We start from the raw sequence: 22105 nt of genomic DNA, 5'->3' as shown, positions 1-22105 counted from the left end.
TGTGAAGCCCATGTTTTCCTATGGGTTAATTCACACATGCGATGTTTTGTAGAATGCAACAACCCAACACAAAAACCTTGCGGGTCCGGCGATATGCCCGCGACATGCAAGGTTTTGTACCCCATGTTTCCTTATGGAGCCTTTCTCTCTGTTGCATCGCAGGAAAACGAGATTTTCGACGGTGCAATGCAACTTTGACATTAGGAACTCCTACTGTCAAAGCCCTAATCTAAGCCCTGGCTGCAAAAAAAAAACCAAAAAACATACACTACCGTTCAAAAGTTTGGGGTCACATTGAAATGTCCTTATTTTTGAAGGAAAAGCACTGTACTTTTCAATGAAGATAACTTTAAACTAGTCCTAACTTTAAACAAATGCACTCTATACATTGCTAATGTGGTAAATGACTATTCTAGCTGCAAATGCCTGTTTTTTTGTGCAATATCTACAAAGGTGTATAGAGGCCCATTTCCAGCAACTATCACTCCAGTGTTCTAATGGTACAATGTGTTTGCTCATTGGCTCAGAAGGCTAATTGATGATTAGAAAACCCTTGTGCAATCATGTTCACACTTCTGAAAACAGTCTAGCTCGTTACAGAAGCTACAAAACTGACCTTCCTGTGAGCAGATTGAGTTTCTGGAGCATCACATTTGTGGGGTCAATTAAACGCTCAAAATGGCCAGAAAAAGAGAACTTTCATCTGAAACTCGACAGTCTATTCTTGTTCTTAGAAATGAAGGCTATTCCATGCGAGAAATTGCTAAGAAATTGAAGATTTCCTACAACGGTGTGTACTACTCCCTTCAGAGGACAGCACAAACAGGCTCTAACCAGAGTAGAAAAAGAAGTGGGAGGCCGCGTTGCACAACTAAGCAAGAAGATAAGCACATTAGAGTCTCTAGTTTGAGAAACAGACGCCTCACAGGTACCCAACTGGCATCTTCATTAAATAGTACCCGCAAAACACCAGTGTCAACATCTACAGTGAAGAGGCGGCTGCGGGATTTTGGGCTTCAGGGCAGAGTGGCAAAGAAAAAGCCATATCTGAGACTGGCCAATAAAAGAAAAAGATTAAGATGGGCAAAAGAACACAGACATTGGACAGAGGAAGACTGGAAAAAAGTGTTGTGGACGGATGAATCCAAGTTTGAGGTGTTTGGATCACAAAGAAGAACGTTTGTGAGCCGCAGAACAAATGAAAAGATGCTGGAAGAATGCCTGACGCCATCTGTTAAGCATGGTGGAGGTAATGTGATGGTCTGGGGTTGCTTTGGTGCTGGTAAGGTGGGAGATTTGTACAGGGTAAAAGGGATTCTGAATAAGGAAGGCTATCACTCCATTTTGCAACGCCATGCCATACCCAGTGGACAGCGCTTGATTGGAACCAATTTCATCCTACAACAGGACAATGACCCTAAACACACCTCCAAATTGTGCAAGAACTCTTTACAGCAGAAGCAGGCAGCTGGTATTCTATCGGTAATGGAGTGGCCAGCGCAGTCACCAGATCTGAACCCCATTGAGCTGTTGTGGGAGCAGCTTGACCGTATGGTACGCCAGAAGTGCCCATCCAACCAATCCAACTTGTGGGAGATGCTTCTAGAAGCGTGGGGTGCAATTTCTCAAGCTTACCTCAACAAATTAACAGCTAGAATGTCAAAGGTGTGCAATGCTGTAATTGCTGCAAAAGGAGGATTCTTTGACGAAAGCAAAGTTTGATGTAAAAACAATGTTATTTCAAACACAAATCATTATTTCTAACCTTGTCAATGTCTTGACTCTATTTTCTATTCATTTCACAACGCATGGTGGTGAATAAGTGTGACTTTTCATGGAAAACACAAAATTGTTTGGGTGACCCCAAACTTTTGAACGGTAGTGTACATCACCTCTCTGGTGCTGTCAGCCCAGCTGCATCTTCTCCCCGGGTCCTTGGCACTATTCTCCTTCATCTCTTCTGGCCAGGGATTGAAAAAGTCCTCGAAGTGCTGGCTGTGATTGGCTGACGCTTAGCCAAGCACAGCAAGCACTCGATGAAACAATCACAGCCATTCATCGAGCGCTGGCTGTGATTAGCTACACATCAGCCAATCACAGCCAGCGCTTCCGGGAGGCAGGGATTTTCAATCCTGGCCAGAAGAGATGAAGAAAACAAGTATCAGGGACCCGGAAGAAGCTGCAGCGGAGCCCTGGACAGCGCTTCTAGGTGAGGTATGCTTTTTTTAAATTTTAAATCGTCAGATCTGACTGCATCTGTAAGAAATCCCCAGCTGTGCTAAATAGACGTTACCATATAAAAGTAAAGTCCTCAGAGTACGGCTTGTAGGGAGAATGCAACCGTAATATGGTGTACCGCGGCTAGTTGTTCTGCCGATCCTGTAAAAGACATAAGAAGGGGCAGGACGGCGAGAATCTATAATTATAATTAGCAGACCCCCATTACCATCAGCAATAAGACCCCCGGCTCGTACTCACAGTTTGCTGGGTAAGGGGTTCTGAATCTCCAATATTCCTGATTGCGAGCTGCTTGATGCTGAAAAACACAGGCCAAATCCAGAGAGAATGTCAGAGAGGGGTGATATGGAGGCATTATTACTACTGGGGTCACTATGGGAGTATTATTACTATTAGGGTCACTATGGGGGCATTATTACTACTGGGGCCACTATGGGGGTATTACTACTACTGGGGACACTACGGGGGTGGTTTTACTACTGGGGTCACTATGGGGGTATTATTACTACTAGGGTCACTATGGGGGCATTATTACTACTTGGGCCACTATGGGGGTATTACTACTACTGGGGACACTACGGGGGTGCTTTTACTACTGGGCTCACTATGGGGGTATTATTACTATTGAGGCCACTATGCGGGTATTATTTCCACTGGGGACACTATGGAGTTTATTCTTGCTTCTGGGACCACTTGGCACAGTACTGACAACTGTAGCATCTCATTTGTAGTCACAGGAACCTGCCACTTCAGTCACAAGAGAAGAAACTCTACGTCCTGAATAGTCTCTGTCCAACAGAAGGCAGCGGCCATATTTGCTGTTACCAAGCCGAGTTATCAATGGAAGAAAATTACAACAAAATGGATGAGCAATGTCCTCCTACCAGACCAGGCATTACCAGTGAGACTGGAACCTTCTGGAAGCTCTAAGGGGCCGTCGGAGCGGTCAGGCTGGCCCAGTCCAAAGTGAGGAGATGACAGGAGGGCAGGAGGCTCCCTGAGTGCAGCAGACTGTCTCTCCTGCGGTGTCCTGTCACCTCACTGCCCCCCAGCTGTGTCCTGTCACCTCACTGTCCCCCCTGCTGTGTCCTGTCACCACACTATCCCTCCTGCTGTGTCCTGTCACCACACTGTCCCTCCTGCTGTGCCCTATCACCTCACTGTCCCTCCTGCTGTGTCCTGCACCTCACTGTCCCTAGTGCTGTGTTCTGCCGCTCACTGTCCCTTGTGTTGTGTCCTGTCACCTTACTGTCCCTCCTGCTGTGTCCTGTCACCTGACTGTCCTTTCTGCTGTGTCCTGTCACCTGACTGTCCCTCCTGCTGTGTCCTGTTACGTTACTGTCCCTCCTGCTGTGTCCTGTCACCCCACGGTCCCCCTGCTGTGTCCTGTCACCTTACTGTCCCTCCTGCTGTGTCCTGTCACCCCACTGTCCCCCTGCTGTGTCCTGCCCCTCACTGTCCTTCCTGCTGTGTCCTGTCACCTTACTGTCCCTTGTGCTGTGTCCTGCCCCTCACTGTCCCTTTTATTGTGTCCTGTCACCTTACTATCTCTCCTGCTGTGTCCTGTCACCTCACTGTCCCTCCTTCTGTGTCCTGTCACCTCACTGCCCTTCTTGCTAATATGTCCCGTCACCTCACTGTCCCTCCTGGTAGTGTTTCCTGTCACTTCAGTGTCCCCCTTCTGTGTTCTGTGACCTCACTGTCCCTCCTGCTGAGTCCTGTCACCTCACTCTCTCTCCTGCTGTGTCCTGCCACCTCATTGTCACCCCTGCTAATCTGTCCTGTCACTTAACTGTCCCTACTGCTGTGTCCCTTCACCTCACTGTCCTTCCTGCTGTGTCCTGTCACCTCACTGTCCCTACTGCTGTGTCCTGTCACCTCACTGTCCCCCCTGCTGTGTCCTGCCACCTCACTGTCCTTCCTGCTGTGTCCTGTCACCTCACTGTCCCTACTGCTGTCCTGTCACCTCACTGTCCCTACTGCTGTGTCCTGTCACCTCACTGTCTCTACTTCTGTGCCCTGTAACCTTTCTGTCCCTCCTGCTGTGTCCTGTCACCTCACTGTTCCTCCTCCTGTGTCCTGTCACCTCACTATCCCACCTGCTAATGTGTCCTGTAACCTCACTGTCCCCCCTGCTGTGTCCTGTCACCTCACTATCCCACCTGCTGTGTCCTGCCACCTCACTCTCCCTTCTGCTGTGTCCTGCCACTTCACTGTCCTTCCTGCTGTGTCCTGTCACCTCACTTTCTCCCTACTTTGTCCTGTCACCCCACTGTCCCCCTGCTGTGTCCTGTCACCCCACTGTCCCCCTGCTGTGTCCTGTTACCTCACTGTCCTTCCTGCTGTGTCCTGTCACCTTACTGTCCCTTGTGCTGTGTCCTGCCCCTCACTGTCCCTTTTATTGTGTCCTGTCACCTTACTATCTCTCCTGCTGTGTCCTGTCACCTCACTGTCCCTCCTTCTGTGTCCTGTCACCTCACTGCCCTTCTTGCTAATATGTCCTGTCACCTCACTGTCTCTCCTGGTAGTGTTTCCTGTCACTTCAGTGTCCCCCTTCTGTGTTCTGTGACCTCACTGTCCCTCCTGCTGAGTCCTGTCACCTCACTGTCTTCCTGCTGTGTCCTGTCACCTCACTGTCCCCCCTGCTGTGTCCTGCCACCTCACTGTCCTTCCTGCTGTGTCCTGCCACCTCACTGTCCCTACTGCTGTGTCCTGTCACCTCACTGTCCTTCCTGCTATGTCCTGTCACCTCACTGTCCCTTCTGCTGTGTCCTGCCACCTCACTGTCCTTCCTGCTGTATCCTGTCACCTCACTTTCTCCCTACTTTGTCCTGTTACCTCACTGTCCCTCCTACTGTTTCCTGTCAACTCTCTGTCCCTCCTGCTGTGTCTTATCACCTCACTGTCCTTCCTGCTGTGTCTTGTCAATTCACTATTCCTCCTGCTAATGTGTCCTACCACCTCACTGTCCCCCCTGCTGTGTCCTATCACTTCACTGTCCCTCCTGCTGTGTCCTGCCACCCCACTGTCTCTCCTGCTGTACCCTGTCACATCACTGTCCCTCCTGCTGTTTCCTGTCAACTCTCTGTCCCTCCTGCTGTGTCTTATCACCTCACTGTCCTTCCTGCTGTGTCTTGTCAATTCACTATTCCTCCTGCTAATGTGTCCTACCACCTCACTGTCCCTCCTGCTGTGTCCTATCACTTCACTGTCCCTCCTGATGTGTCCTACCACCTCACTGTCCCTCCTGCTGTGTCCTGTCACCTCACTGTCCCTACTGCTGTGTCCTGCCACCCCACTGTCTCTCCTGCTGTGTCCTATCACTTCACTGTCCCTCCTGCTGAGTCCTGTCACCTCACTGTCTCTCCTGCTGTGTCCTGCCACCTCACTGTCCCTACTGCTGTGTCCTGCCACCTCACTGTCCCTACTGCTGTATCTTGTTACCTCACTCTCCCTCCTGCTATGTCCTATCACCTCACTGTCCTTCCTGCTGTGTCCTATCACCTCACTGTCCTTCCTGCTGTGTCTTGTCACTTCAATATCCCTCCTGCTAATGGGTCCTATCACCTCACTGTCCCTCCTGCTGTGTCCTTTCACTTCACGATCTCTCCTGCTGTGTCCTGTCACCTCACTGTCCCTCCTGCTGTGTCTTGTTACCTCACTCCCCCTCCTGCTATGTCCTATCACCTCATTGTCCTTCCTGCTGTGTCTTGTCACCTCACTGTCCTTTCTGCTGTGTCTTGTCACTTCAGTATCCCTCCTGCTAATGGGTTCTACCACTTCACTGTCCCTCCTGCTGTGTCCTGTCACTTCACGATCTCTCCTGCTGTGTCCTGTCACCTCATAGGAGTATTGGGAGGGTTACTAGTGAGGTACCACAGGGGGCAGAATTAGAGGGGTCATTGTTACTAGTGGGGTACCACAGGGGGCAGTATTTGGCCCTCTTCTTTTTAGTATATTTATTAATGACCTGGTAGAAGGATTGTGCAGTAAAATACCCATATTTGCAGATGACAAAACTATGTAAAGAAATGAACACAAGAGAAGACAGAATGTGGTGACAAGAGGATCTGGATAAGTTGGGGGCAGAAAAGTGGGAAATGAGGTTTAACATAAATGTAAGGTTTTGCACATGGAAAGGAAAATATGTGTCACAATTACACACTACATGGGAAACCACTGGATAACACTGATGTGGAAAAGGACTTGTGGATTTTAGTGATCTCTAAGGTAAAATGAAGCAACCAGTGTCAGGCAGCTGCTGCCAAGGCAAATAGGATCATAGGGTGCATCAATAGAGGTCTAGGGGCACATGAAGAGAACATTGTTCTTCCTCTTTACAAGTCACTGGTCAGACCACACATGGAATGTACAGTTGTGGGCATCGGTAGTCAAGAAGGACATCAAAGCTGGAGCGGGTACAAGGGCGGGCAACTAAAGTAATAAACGGAATGGGCGGACTACAATACAGAGATTTTTCCCATCATTTATTTATGCCTAGGACTGTCACAAAGGGGCGCTCTCTACATCTAGAGTAGTGGTTCTCAACATGGGCGTTATTGCCCCCTTGGGGGCGTTTTTACTTCTCAAGGGGGGCGGAGGAACGAAAAGGCACAACTGGGGGCGTTGGAACAGAAAAGGGCCGGTAGGGGGACGTTCTCTGTTTGTTTTGTTGATTTTTTTGTATAGTAATTAAATTTTTCTAAAAATTAGTAGAAAATAAACTGTCCGAAATCAAATCGGGGAAATCTGAAACCGACAAAAACTGAGGCAATGACTTCGATATGAATCACTTCCAAGTAATGGGAGTTGTGTGCAGCCTGCGCGCCTCTTTCATATAATGTATGACTTTATAAATGTATACTTACGGCTGTTGCAGGTAGGTATCAGCTGTGAAGGACTGCCGGCGAGTATGAAGCAAGATCGACTTCTGATCCCGCTCCGTACAAAGTCTGCACGCTCAGGACGTAACTGTATGTCGTGGAGCATGAAAGGGTTAAAGGGGTTGTCCCGCGAAAGCAAGTGGGGTTATACACTTTTGTATGGCCATATTAATGAACTTTGTAATGTACATTGTGCATTAATTATGAGCCATACAGAAGTTAACAGAAGTTATTCACTTACCTGCTCCGTTGCTAGCGTCCTCGTCTCCATGGTGCCGTCTAATTTTCAGCGTCTAATCGCCGGATTAGACGCGCTTGCGCAGTCCGGTCTTCTTCTTTTCTGAATGGGGCCGCTCGTGCCGGAGAGCGGCTCCGTGTAGCTCCGCCCCGTCACGTGCCGATTCCAGCCAATCAGGAGGCTGGAATCGGCAATGGACCGAACAGAAGCCCTGCGGTCCACCGAGGGAGAAGATCCCGGCGGCCATCTTCACCAGGTAAGTAAGAAGTCACCGGAGCGCGGGGATTCAGGTAAGCGCTGTGCGGTTTTTTTCTTAAGTCCCTGCATCGGGTTTGTCTCGCGCCGAACGGGGGGCTGTTGAAAAAAAACAAAAAAACATTTCGGCGCGGGACAACCCCTTTAAGATTTTCATTTTAGCTGATACTCAACCATTATGTGGTCTTGTGACCGTGAAAACTGCGATAGACCTTGTTCACACAATACTGAAAGCGTCGCGTCCGTGTTGGAGAAATACAAGGCTGAGCCGCAGCGTTCTGCCACAGATGTTCATGCAGACCCACATGGAGATTTGGCTCCAGTCAATGGGGACAGCGTGTGTGCGGCCGACTGACGCAGGTGTTTCCCCAGCAATGTGTATCTCAGAACTCACGCACGGAAAAATCTGCCCCGTATGAACTGCAGCGCAGACTTACATAGTATTTCATAGAATGCTAAAATGGTGTGAATCTCATGAGGATTTGGTGCAGAATCAGCAGCAAAAAAACACCATGTGAAGCAGCAGTAGGAGAAAATGTAGTGTTTTCTTTCAGGGATGCCTACTTTAGGTTTTTTCTCTTTATACGTCCTTCGTGGGCTGCATTCCCACGAACGTATATCGGCTCGGTTTTCACGCCGAGCCGATATACGTCGTCCTCATGTGCAGTGGTGGTGGGGGGGGGAGGATGGAAGAGCCAGGAGCAGGAACTGAGCTCCCGCCCCCTCTCTGCCTCCTCTCCGCCCCTCTGTGGAACTTAGCCCCCCCCCCCCCCGCCTCCTTTCATTGCAAATAGTGCAGAGGGGCGGAGAGGTGGCGGGAGCTCAGTTCCTGCTCCTGGCTCTTCCATTCCCCCCCCCCCCCCCCCCTGCAGAGTAGGACGACGTATATTGGTTCGGCCTAAAAACTGAGCCAATATACGTTTGTGGAAATGCACCCTTAGGGTGCATTCATATGGGCGAGCGTGATAATGCTCTGAGGAACTCACACCGCTATCATGCTTGTTAAATTGCGATGTTCACTGCGAGTGCATTACGATTGTGCAACGGCCGACCCTGGCGTGCCAAAGTGAGGGAGACCATGAGGTTTGCAGAATATAATATAATAATAATCTTTATTTGTATAGCGCCAACTTATTCCGCAGCGCTTTCAGGCATGGATAAATGCAAAACAATACAACAATTACAATATAAGGTACATTGGGTTAGACACAAATGGGTTGAGGGTGGTACAGGAGGTGCAGGGGTTGGGGAACACAGGCAATAGGAAATTTCATGTACAGATCATTTATTAGAAGGCAAACAGGGTGGGGCACCATAGGGAGGGGCGAGGGACTAGGTCAGGAGATTTGGTATGCTTCCCTGAAGAGGTGCGTTTTTAAGGCACGTCTGAAATTTCGTGCATCGGGAATTGTCCAGATGCCTTGGGGTAGAGCATTCAGAGGATGGGCGTGCTCTGGTGAAGTCCTGTAGGCGAGCATGAGAGGTTCGTATTACAGGGGTGTTTAGTCTGAGTGTGTTAGCCGATCGGAGTGAGCGGGCTGGGTGGTGTACTGACAGTAGGGAGGCGATGAAGTGTTGTCACAGGTGGCTCTGTGGTCCCTCTCGACATTGGCGCCAAAAGTGCTCTGCTCAGGGGTTGTGCAGCGACCCAGAGAACGTACCACGGTATGCTTAACAGGAAGGCCTGTTTTGTCACGCGTGACGTCAGTACTCCAACCGGGCTCTCAGGATCGAATGCCGATGAAATAACTGAGACGAGTCCAGTAACTTGTGGTAGTAATCTGGGAGTACGCAGATTTACTAAACTTGGAAATGGCACAAGAAGATACAGCAGTATGCAGTGAATTGAACAGGGTGAAGAATACAGCAATATTTACTTAACAACTGACTTAAACGGTCTCTCCTTTCCTTTCTCTGAACTGATTTGAAAGACCATTTCCCCCACTAGTTCCTCTATTAAACGTTAATTGTCCCTTCAGCTAAAGTGTAGGTGAAGCTGAGTGAAAAGTGCCTGAGGAGATCGCGTCTCATCCTCCTGACCATATACTTGTGTACTGTAGCTTATTTAGGGGATTATAGAAGGTAATGATAATTAAACTTTCTCCTTAGCAGGTAGAAATGCTATAGCCTCAGCTAGTGCCTCATGGGATAGATGTGGAAGCAAAAAACCTCAGCCTCCAGATGGTGCCTGATGAGCATCGGACAGGGGGCTGCACTGCATGAAAGTGGCTGCAATACATAGAGGAGACCTCCAGAGTGTCGCAGGAAATCAGGTGATGGGGCAGGGATGGGAAATGTGTTTTCACCGGAGTGGCCCTTTAATAACACTATCCAATGCGAGCATCTAGTAAGATCAACCATCGTGACCATTTAGTAGTACCAAACACATTGCCCATATAGCAGTGCTAGCCAGCAGTACAAACTACAGTGCCCTAATAGCATTGTCAATCAACAATGCCAATACAGTAATACCAACTACAGTGACAATATATCAGTGCTAGTCACAAAGACCATGTACCGGTAGCAATAGCAACCAACGGGGCCACATAGTAATACCAACCACATTGAACCTTAGTCATTCCAACCATCAAGACCGCACTGCGTGCCAGCCATAATCACCAAATAGTAGTAATACCAACTACAGTGACCATATAGCAATAGTAGCCACAGTTACCATGTAGCCATACCTATCTTTGTGATTGTATGTCTATGCCTGATCATGAAGGAAGAACACAGTGTGACTATGCGGCCATCATCCTATTCCTTCTGTGGCTAATGTACCTTTCATTTGGGCATAGATGGGTATTTCCACTCCCTCCTGTAGGTATTAATGATTACATCCCGAGTCACATCCTCGCCTGTTAATAGGGCAGCACTATAGTACAGGGCTTCTGTAAACTTCTCCTAACACCCCTCATGACTATCACAGGGCAAAATGTACCCCAACTACAGACACGAGGGGGCTGAAAATGTCTATGGGCACCGTACCGTACTGTAGTGACTGCCCAATGAAGATATTTCAGAGCATTATCAGAATCTCCCCTATAGACAGAGCTCTAAAGGGTTGCCATCCATTAAATTCAGTGTGTTGAAATTCCTGACCAGTTCAGGATCTCTGCTTGCTGTCAGTTAAGGACAAGATATTTTTTTATTTGCATCCAGAGGCTGAAAAATCTGTGAAGACCTCCTACTTCTCACAGCTGAGGGTCTGCATCCAGTCTAGACAATCCTCTGTGAGGCTGTAGTCATGCGGACAAGATCGATATCAGTCTGTGAAACTCGGACCAATATCACGCTGGGAAATATGCAATCTTCCAGGAGAGTGCGATACGCTTTTATGTAGTCCCATAGAAAGTAATGAGCGAGATCGCCAAAAAATAGGACATGCCGCAGTCTTTACCGGCTCACATCATCGCTGCAAGAGAAAAATCTCTCATGTAAATAATGGCTTCAGATAGAAAGCTTAAGCTCCAAACTGATACATTTTATCTGCACTGATACAATGTAACAAACCATCAGGACAGGAGAGAGACGTTTGCTACTCATGTGTTAGGATCATAGAGTGTTCTTCATCCCCGCAAGGACACAGCAGAGGCGGACAGGTAAGTTTTTTTGTTTGTTTGTTTTACACTAAAATTGTTGTTTTTCAGGGAAGGGCTTATATTTAAAGCCCTTCCCTGAAAAAACAATTACGGGGTGCTGGCAGAATGGAGCCGCCGGCAGCAGTCACGGCTCCATTGAAGGCAATGCACGGAGCTGCATTCACGCGTGTTGTTGCACGTACATGGGTGCACACTTATGTACGCACGTATGTACGCACGTATGTACGCACAAAAACATGCTCGTGTGAAGCCACCCTTATCATGACGTATGATTTTTACCTCCATCGTTATAAAAAGGATAGAGCCATTTAAAAAAAGCACAGGTCGGAACGCTGGAGCACTGGATGCGCTTTTGATATACAATTTATTTAAAATTAACATGCTGTGGAATTAAATCCCGCACCACATGTCAAAATCCGCATGGGGTGTGAGCAGATTTTTTCAACAGCGTGTGGATGAGATTTAAAAAATCTCATCTACTTTGCTACTACAGCTTCTGTAAACTCCACAGCAAATCCACCCCATGTAGTAATAGTGACCCCCTATATTGGTGGCCCCAGTAGTAATAGCGTCCCTTATATTGGCCCCAGTAGTAAGTGTCCCCCACAATGGCCTCAGTAATAAGTGTCCCCCAAAGTGGCCGCAGCAGTAAAAGTTTCCCCTGTATTGGTTGCCCCAGTAGTAACAGTGTCTTCTAAATTGGTGGCCCCAGTAGAAATAGTGACCCTTATATTGGCTCCAGTAGTAATAGTGACCCCCTATATTGGTGGCTTCAGTAGTAATAGTAACCTCTATATTTGCCCCAATTGTAATAGTGACCACTATTGTAGCCCAAGTTGTAATAGGTTCCCCCATTGAAGCCCCAGTAGTAAGTGTCCCCTATTATGGCCCAGGTAGTAATAGTGACCCCTATTGCGGTCCCAGTAGTAATAGTGTCCCCTATATTGGCCTCAGCAGTAATACTTTTCCCTACATTGGCCTCAGTAGTAATAGTGACCCTCACAGTGGTCCCAAAGTAATAGTGACCCCGATATTGGCCCCAGTAGTAATAGTGTCCCCTATTGTGGCCCTAGTAGTAACAGGCTCCCCCTATGTCAGCCTCAGTAGCAATAGTGATTCCTATTGTGGCCCCAGTAGTAATAGTGACCCCTATTGCAGCCCCAGTAATGATCTGCCATTGGTCAGATGTAGTAATTATGACCCATATCATGGTCCCAGTAGTAATAGGCTTAACCTATTGCGGCCCAAGTGGTAATAGGCTCCCCCTGTTGGAGCCCCAGTAGTAATAGTGACTCCTATTGTGGCCCCAGTTGTAATAGTGACCCCTATTGCAGCCCCAGTAATGATCTGCCATTGGTCCCGGCTTTACTCACCCCTGTAGCGGTGTCCCAACAGCCTGTACAGGCGAAATGAATGTCTAGGACACCTAATACACAGGCCCTGCGGTTGGCATAGCAGCGAGGATCATGTGATCGGAGTCAGCTGATGTGATCTGCATTGCTATGCTGACTGCAGGACTGCATATTAGGTGAGGTAAGCGGGGACCTAGATCCTCCGTCCAAGCCCTAATAATCAATCGTGGAGCTCCATGGGCTCCACGGAGCACACTTTGGGAAACCAAACTCCTCACTGTGGAAGATGCAATAAACCCACAGGGAAAAGGAGAGGGGACATGGGAACCCTGTTCTTGGGATTACTGGGGGTCTTAGCGGTAACACCCCTACTAATCAGACTTTTATCACCTATCACCTAGGTAATAGTGTATTTTGGTACTTTCAAAGGGTTTTCCTATTAAAGACATTTATATCCTATTTGCAGGTAAGGGTCATAAATGTCTGATCGCTGGGGTGCCAAATGCTGAGACCACCGGCATTCCCAAGACCAGCACACCCGAATGTACCATGTTAATGGATTGTCAGTGACCACTCCATTCACTTTCTATGGGATTGAGGGAGATTACTGAGCACATCAATCTCCGCCTGCCAATAGAACTGAATTGAGCAGCGGTCGAGCCTGCGCACTACCGCTCCATTCACATGGCGCATCTGGGAGCACTTGTTTCGGTATCACTGACGGTCCGAATGCTGGGGCCCCCAGTAAATCAAACATTTATCCCCTATCCTGTAGTTAGGGGATAAATGTCTTTCTTGGGAAAATCACCTTTTACACGTGCAAATGATCGTGAACGACTGTTTGAAGGGTCATTCCAAGACAAATCACCCAACGGGTAACACCCGACCATCTACCATGTTTAGGAAAATATGCACATTTGTTCATTACTAGAATTTCTATAGAAATGTCAGTTTTCAGTCCCATCAGGTTATGGCGTGATTTGTCCTATAATGGCCACACTATAGTTCCTGTCCGACAACAGCTGTCACCGTGTGGTTAGGAGATGAAACACTTTATTATGTGCAAGATACGTCTACTGGACTATTGGGCGGCATCCCATCATGGTCGCTGTGTAAGGAGAAATCAGACAAAAGACAAACACCACGATGTAGATGATAGAATTCTGCTTTATTAGAAGAGCAATAAGCAACATTGTAATTAAATATTACCGGCCCTTTAATAAATGACACAATGATCACAGTGACTCTCAGGTTAGGACCGCTGGAGACCACAGAACTTGCTACGGTCCTTCTGACCAGTCCACCAATGTCCTAAGATGAGAGCCGCCGGATCCAAAGATCCAGAGGAAGGCGAAAAAACCCCTGGAGAGTTCTACCTCAGGGGGGCAAAAAATTCCTTCCTGAGCCCAGATGTGGCGATCGGCTATCACCCTGGATGGAATCGGTCCTGCTGCATATTGCTGTATACATATTTGTATGTAATTCCAGGCTCAGGAGAGCTGATGCTGTAAAGAAAGAGATAAATACAACCTGCTCCTAGGAGCTTCCAATCTATTAGAATACTTGATATCCTGCTACTTAGGTATATGGGCACCGTTAGATAGCTGTGCCCTGTCTTGGCACTGGTCATTTTGCCTATGTCTGCTGTGGTGTGCAGCTTTGCAAGAGCTCAGTCTGTCCGCGTCCTGCTGTCTGTTCTCAGCTCTGTCAGTCTGGATGCAGTTTGTTTTTGAGGAGGCCCTTCAACGGAATCGACCCTCAGGGTTTCTTCCTTTTTTGTTTTTTCTTTTTTTTTGGTTTACTTTTTTTTGCTTTATGCTTTTATAGCACATTTTTTTACATTTTTGCTCTTTTTGTGTTTTTTTTCTGTCCTTTTTGAGGGGGCCATCCATAGGCTGACCCTCAGAGCTTCAGCAAGCTTTCTTTTTAAGGAAACTAAATTTTGTGACATCCTGAGCCACATGACAGACGAGCCATGTGACAACCCGAGCCACATGACAGCCGAGCCAAGTGACATCCCGAGCCACGTGACATAACGGAGCCAAGTGACAACCCGAGCCACATGACAGCCGAGCCAAGTGACACCCGTTGTTTTTTTTTTGCTTGCTTTTTCTTTCTGTGCTTTCAGGCACGTTTTCTTGCACTTTTTGTGCTTTTTGAGTAGACCCGTCTAGAGGCCGACCCTCAGGGCTCCATCAAGCTTTCAGGCTTTGTTTTTAAGGAGGCCCTTCAACGGAATCGACCCTCAGGGTTTCTGCTTGTTTTTTTTTCGTTTACTTTTTTTTGCTTTCTGCTTTTATAGCACATTTTTTACATTTTTGCTCTTTTTGTGTTTTTTTCTGTCCTTTTTGAGGGGGCCATCCATAGGCTGACCCTCAGAGATTCAACAAGCTTTCTTTTTAAGGAAACTAAATTTTGTGACATCCTGAGCCACATGACAGACGAGCCAAGTGACAACCCGAGCCACATGACAGCCGAGCCAAGTGACATCCCGAGCCACGTGACATAACGGAGCCAAGTGACAACCCGAGCCACATGACAGCCGAGCCAAGTGACACCCATTTTTTTTTTGCTTGCTTTTTCTTTCTGTGCTTTCAGGCACGTTTTCTTGCACTTTTTGTGCTTTTTGAGTAGACCCGTCTAGAGGCCGACCCTCAGGGCTCCATCAAGCTTTCAGGCTTTGTTTTTAAGGAGGCCCTTCAACGGAATCGACCCTCAGGGTTTCTGCTTGTTTTTTTTTCGTTGACTTTTTTTTGCTTTCTGCTTTTATAGCACATTTTTTACATTTTTGCTCTTTTTGTGTTTTTTTCTGTCCTTTTTGAGGGGCCCATCCATAGGCTGACCCTCAGAGCTTCAGCAAGCTTTCTTTTTAAGGAAACTAAATTTTGTGACATCCTGAGCCACATGACAGACGAGCCAAGTGACAACCCGAGCCACATGACAGCCGAGCCAAGTGACATCCCGAGCCACATGACATAACGGAGCCAAGTGACAACCCGAGCCACATGACAGCCGAGCCAAGTGACACCCGTTGTTTTTTTTTGCTTGCTTTTTCTTTCTGTGCTTTCAGGCACGTTTTCTTGCACTTTTTGTGCTTTTTGAGTAGACCCGTCTAGAGGCCGACCCTCAGGGCTCCATCAAGCTTTCAGGCTTTGTTTTTAAGGAGGCCCTTCAACGGAATCGACCCTCAGGGTTTCTGCTTGTTTTTTTGGGTTTACTTTTTTTGCTTTATGCTTTTACAGCACATTTTTTACATTTTTGCTCTTTTTGTGTTTTTTTCTGTCCCTTTTGAGGGGCCCATCCATAGGCTGACCCTCAGAGCTTCAGCAAGCTTTCTTTTTAAGGAAACTAAATTTTGTGACATCCTGAGCCACATGACAGACGAGCCAAGTGACAACCCGAGCCACATGACAGCCGAGCCAAGTGACATCCCGAGCCACGTGACATAACGGAGCCAAGTGACAACCCGAGCCACATGACAGCCGAGCCAAGTGACACCCGTTGTTTTTTTTTTGCTTGCTTTTTCTTTCTGTGCTTTCAGGCACGTTTTCTTGCACTTTTTGTGCTTTTTGAGTAGACCCGTCTAGAGGCCGACCCTCAGGGCTCCATCAAGCTTTCAGGCTTTGTTTTTAAGGAGGCCCTTCAACGGAATCGACCCTCAGGGTCCTCAGGGTTTCTGCTTGTTTTTTTTTTGGTTTCCTTTTTTTTGCTTTATGCTTTTATAGCACATTTTTTAACATTTTTGCTCTTTTTGTGTTTTTCTCTGTCCTTTTTGAGGGGGCCATCCATAGGCTGACCCTCAGAGCTTCAGCAAGCTTTCTTTTTAAGGAAACTAAATTTTGTGACATCCTGAGCCACATGACAGCCGAGCCAAGTGACATCCCGAGCCACGTGACATAACGGAGCCAAGTGACAACCCGAGCCACATGACAGCCGAGCCAAGTGACACCCGTTGTTTTTTTTTGCTTGCTTTTTCTTTCTGTGCTTTCAGGCACATTTTCTTGCACTTTTTGTGCTTTTTGAGTAGACCCGTCTAGAGGCCGACCCTCAGGGCTCCATCAAGCTTTCAGGCTTTGTTTTTAAGGAGGCCCTTCAACGGAATCGACCCTCAGGGTTTCTGCTTGTTTTTTTTTCGTTTACTTTTTTTTGCTTTCTGCTTTTATAGCACATTTTTTACATTTTTGCTCTTTTTGTGTTTTTTTCTGTCCTTTTTGAGGGGCCCATCCATAGGCTGACCCTCAGAGCTTCAGCAAGCTTTCTTTTTAAGGAAACTAAATTTTGTGACATCCTGAGCCACATGACAGACGAGCCAAGTGACAACCCGAGCCACATGACAGCCGAGCCAAGTGACATCCCGAGCCACGTGACATAACGGAGCCAAGTGACAACCCGAGCCACATGACAGCCGAGCCAAGTGACACCCGTTGGTTTTTTTTGCTTGCTTTTTCTTTCTGTGCTTTTAGGCACATTTTCTTGCACTTTTTGTGCTTTTTGAGTAGACCCGTCTAGAGGCCGACCCTCAGGGCTCCATCAAGCTTTCAGGCTTTGTTTTTAAGGAGGCCCTTCAACGGAATCGACCCTCAGGGTTTCTGCTTGATTTTTTTTTGGTTTACTTTTTTTTGCTTTATGCTTTTATAGCACATTTTTTTACATTTTTGCTCTTTTTGTGTTTTTTTCTGTCCTTTTTCAGGGGGCCATCCATAGGCTGACCCTCAGAGCTTCAGCAAGCTTTCTTTTTAAGGAAACTAAATTTTGTGACATCCTGAGCCCCATGACAGACGAGCCAAGTGACAACCCGAGCCACATGACAGCCGAGCCAAGTGACATCCCGAGCCACGTGACATAACGTAGCCAAGTGACAACCCGAGCCACATGACAGCCGAGCCAAGTGACATCCCGAGCCACGTGACATAACGGAGCCAAGTGACAACCCGAGCCACATGACAGCCGAGCCAAGTGACACCCGTTGTTTTTTTTTTGCTTGCTTTTTCTTTCTGTGCTTTCAGGCACGTTTTCTTGCACTTTTTGTGCTTTTTGAGTAGACCCGTCTAGAGGCCGACCCTCAGGGCTCCATCAAGCTTTCAGGCTTTGTTTTTAAGGAGGCCCTTCAACGGAATCGACCCTCAGGGTTTCTGCTTGTTTTTTTTTCGTTTACTTTTTTTTGCTTTCTGCTTTTATAGCACATTTTTTACATTTTTGCTCTTTTTGTGTTTTTTTCTGTCCTTTTTGAGGGGGCCATCCATAGGCTGACCCTCAGAGATTCAACAAGCTTTCTTTTTAAGGAAACTAAATTTTGTGACATCCTGAGCCACATGACAGACGAGCCAAGTGACAACCCGAGCCACATGACAGCCGAGCCAAGTGACATCCCGAGCCACGTGACATAACGGAGCCAAGTGACAACCCGAGCCACATGACAGCCGAGCCAAGTGACACCCGTTGTTTTTTTTTGCTTGCTTTTTCTTTCTGTGCTTTCAGGCACGTTTTCTTGCACTTTTTGTGCTTTTTGAGTAGACCCGTCTAGAGGCCGACCCTCAGGGCTCCATCAAGCTTTCAGGCTTTGTTTTTAAGGAGGCCCTTCAACGGAATCGACCCTCAGGGTTTCTGCTTGTTTTTTTGGGTTTACTTTTTTTGCTTTATGCTTTTACAGCACATTTTTTACATTTTTGCTCTTTTTGTGTTTTTTTCTGTCCCTTTTGAGGGGCCCATCCATAGGCTGACCCTCAGAGCTTCAGCAAGCTTTCTTTTTAAGGAAACTAAATTTTGTGACATCCTGAGCCACATGACAGACGAGCCAAGTGACAACCCGAGCCACATGACAGCCGAGCCAAGTGACATCCCGAGCCACGTGACATAACGGAGCCAAGTGACAACCCGAGCCACATGACAGCCGAGCCAAGTGACACCCGTTGTTTTTTTTTTGCTTGCTTTTTCTTTCTGTGCTTTCAGGCACGTTTTCTTGCACTTTTTGTGCTTTTTGAGTAGACCCGTCTAGAGGCCGACCCTCAGGGCTCCATCAAGCTTTCAGGCTTTGTTTTTAAGGAGGCCCTTCAACGGAATCGACCCTCAGGGTCCTCAGGGTTTCTGCTTGTTTTTTTTTTGGTTTCCTTTTTTTTGCTTTATGCTTTTATAGCACATTTTTTAACATTTTTGCTCTTTTTGTGTTTTTCTCTGTCCTTTTTGAGGGGGCCATCCATAGGCTGACCCTCAGAGCTTCAGCAAGCTTTCTTTTTAAGGAAACTAAATTTTGTGACATCCTGAGCCACATGACAGCCGAGCCAAGTGACATCCCGAGCCACGTGACATAACGGAGCCAAGTGACAACCCGAGCCACATGACAGCCGAGCCAAGTGACACCCGTTGTTTTTTTTTGCTTGCTTTTTCTTTCTGTGCTTTCAGGCACATTTTCTTGCACTTTTTGTGCTTTTTGAGTAGACCCGTCTAGAGGCCGACCCTCAGGGCTCCATCAAGCTTTCAGGCTTTGTTTTTAAGGAGGCCCTTCAACGGAATCGACCCTCAGGGTTTCTGCTTGTTTTTTTTTCGTTTACTTTTTTTTGCTTTCTGCTTTTATAGCACATTTTTTACATTTTTGCTCTTTTTGTGTTTTTTTCTGTCCTTTTTGAGGGGCCCATCCATAGGCTGACCCTCAGAGCTTCAGCAAGCTTTCTTTTTAAGGAAACTAAATTTTGTGACATCCTGAGCCACATGACAGACGAGCCAAGTGACAACCCGAGCCACATGACAGCCGAGCCAAGTGACATCCCGAGCCACGTGACATAACGGAGCCAAGTGACAACCCGAGCCACATGACAGCCGAGCCAAGTGACACCCGTTGGTTTTTTTTGCTTGCTTTTTCTTTCTGTGCTTTTAGGCACATTTTCTTGCACTTTTTGTGCTTTTTGAGTAGACCCGTCTAGAGGCCGACCCTCAGGGCTCCATCAAGCTTTCAGGCTTTGTTTTTAAGGAGGCCCTTCAACGGAATCGACCCTCAGGGTTTCTGCTTGATTTTTTTTTGGTTTACTTTTTTTTGCTTTATGCTTTTATAGCACATTTTTTTACATTTTTGCTCTTTTTGTGTTTTTTTCTGTCCTTTTTCAGGGGGCCATCCATAGGCTGACCCTCAGAGCTTCAGCAAGCTTTCTTTTTAAGGAAACTAAATTTTGTGACATCCTGAGCCCCATGACAGACGAGCCAAGTGACAACCCGAGCCACATGACAGCCGAGCCAAGTGACATCCCGAGCCACGTGACATAACGTAGCCAAGTGACAACCCGAGCCACATGACAGCCGAGCCAAGTGACACCCGTTGTTTTTTTTTGCTTGCTTTTTCTTTCTGTGCTTTCAGGCACGTTTTCTTGCACTTTTTGTGCTTTTTGAGTAGACCCGTCTAGAGGCCGACCCTCAGGGCTCCATCAAGCTTTCAGGCTTTGTTTTTAAGGAGGCCCTTCAACGGAATCGACCCTCAGGGTCCTCAGGGTTTCTGCTTGTTTTTTTTTTTGGTTTACTTTTTTTTGCTTTATGCTTTTATAGCACATTTTTTTACATTTTTGCTCTTTTTGTGTTTTTTTCTGTCCTTTTTGAGGGGGCCATCCATAGGCTGACCCTCAGAGCTTCAGCAAGCTTTCTTTTTAAGGAAACTAAATTTTGTGACATCCTGAGCCACATGACAGACGAGCCATGTGACAACCCGAGCCACATGACAGCCGAGCCAAGTGACATCCCGAGCCACGTGACATAACGGAGCCAAGTGACAACCCGAGCCACATGACAGCCGAGCCAAGTGACACCCGTTGTTTTTTTTTGCTTGCTTTTTCTTTCTGTGCTTTCAGGCACGTTTTCTTGCACTTTTTGTGCTTTTTGAGTAGACCCGTCTAGAGGCCGACCCTCAGGGCTCCATCAAGCTTTCAGGCTTTGTTTTTAAGGAGGCCCTTCAACGGAATCGACCCTCAGGGTCCTCAGGGTTTCTGCTTGTTTTTTTTTTGGTTTCCTTTTTTTTGCTTTATGCTTTTATAGCACATTTTTTAACATTTTTGCTCTTTTTGTGTTTTTCTCTGTCCTTTTTGAGGGGGCCATCCATAGGCTGACCCTCAGAGCTTCAGCAAGCTTTCTTTTTAAGGAAACTAAATTTTGTGACATCCTGAGCCACATGACAGCCGAGCCAAGTGACATCCCGAGCCACGTGACATAACGGAGCCAAGTGACAACCCGAGCCACATGACAGCCGAGCCAAGTGACACTTTTTGGTTTTTTTTCCTTGCTTTTTCTTTCTGTGCTTTCCGACACGTTTTCTTGCCCTTTTTGTGCTTTTTGAGTAGACCCGTCTAGAGGCCGACCCTCAGGGCTCCATCAAGCTTTCAGGCTTTGTTTTTAAGGAGGCCCTTCAACGGAATCGACCCTCAGGGTTTCTGCTTGTTTTTTTGGGTTTACTTTTTTTTGCTTTATGCTTTTATAGCCCATTTTTTACATTTTTGCTCTTTTTGTGTTTTTTTCTGTCCCTTTTGAGGGGCCCATCCATAGGCTGACCCTCAGAGCTTCAGCAAGCTTTCTTTTTAAAGACACCCATTTTTGTGACATCCCAAGCCACATGATATATCTTCTGATATATAAGGCACTTGTCAGGCCTCATATGGAATACCGTCTACAGTTCTGGACAGTGGTGCTCAGGAAAGCTGTTGCAGTGCTTAAAGTGGTCCAAAGCAGGACAACTAAATCAATAAATGGACTGAGAGGACCGGAATACTCAGTGAGGCTATCAAAATTAGGATTATTCACCCTGGAAAAAAGACGGTTAAGAGGCGACCAAATAACTATGTATAAATACATTGAGGGACAATACAAGGATCACTCCCATCTGTTTGTAAACTGGGAAAAAACGAAGTAATAGAATGAGAGAAGATACTTAAAGGAGAGAATTGTACTATCCATGGGTTCTACATTTTCTGATATTTTTAAATTGCATTATTTCAAAGGGCTAGCATTTTCTCGTATAAACTATGTTCTAAAATCAAGCTAATTAGTAGAGATGAGCCAGCACGCTTGTTTAAGGCTGATGCTCAAGAGAGCATCGGTCTTTTCGAGTAACTGCTTACTCGTCTGAGCACCATGCGGGGGTGGGGGGTGACGGGGAGCCGGGGGGAGAAAGAGAGATCTCTCTCACTCTCCCCCCTGCTCCCCCCACCGCTTCCCCACAAGGTGCTCGAACAAGTAAGCAATTACTTAAAAAGACCGATGCTCTCTCGAGCATCAGCCTTAAACGAGCGTGCTCGCTTATCTCTACTAATTAGATCTTTGACAAACAGTTGGGCCTCAGATTTCCAATTTTTGGAAAAAAGCAATTTGGCACCTAATAGGACATGGCCTATCAATTTTTTGTATGCTGGGTGAATTCTATTGAAACCAATAATCAGTAGAGCGAGTTTTGGGACAACAGGTACGGTTAGATTTGTAACTTTTTTGATACGTGCTTATACTTCCTGCCAATAAGGCATGATTAGTGGATAGGACCAGAAGATGTGTGACAAGGTGCCGCTGTGGGTA

General features: G+C 47.0%; 1 protein-coding gene across 1 annotated transcript in view; it reads right to left on the bottom strand.

Moving 5' to 3' along the window:
• Positions 1-22105, bottom strand: part of LOC136576979 (uncharacterized) — a 450480-nt gene that overhangs the window by 77260 nt on the left and 351115 nt on the right. The window lies entirely within an intron of this gene.

The sequence above is a fragment of the Eleutherodactylus coqui genome, chromosome 8 (genome assembly GCF_035609145.1).
Source record: "Eleutherodactylus coqui strain aEleCoq1 chromosome 8, aEleCoq1.hap1, whole genome shotgun sequence".
Lineage (NCBI taxonomy): Eukaryota > Metazoa > Chordata > Amphibia > Anura > Eleutherodactylidae > Eleutherodactylus > Eleutherodactylus coqui.
The sequence above is the reverse complement of the archived record's forward strand: the minus strand, read 5'-3'. Positions and strand labels throughout refer to the sequence as shown.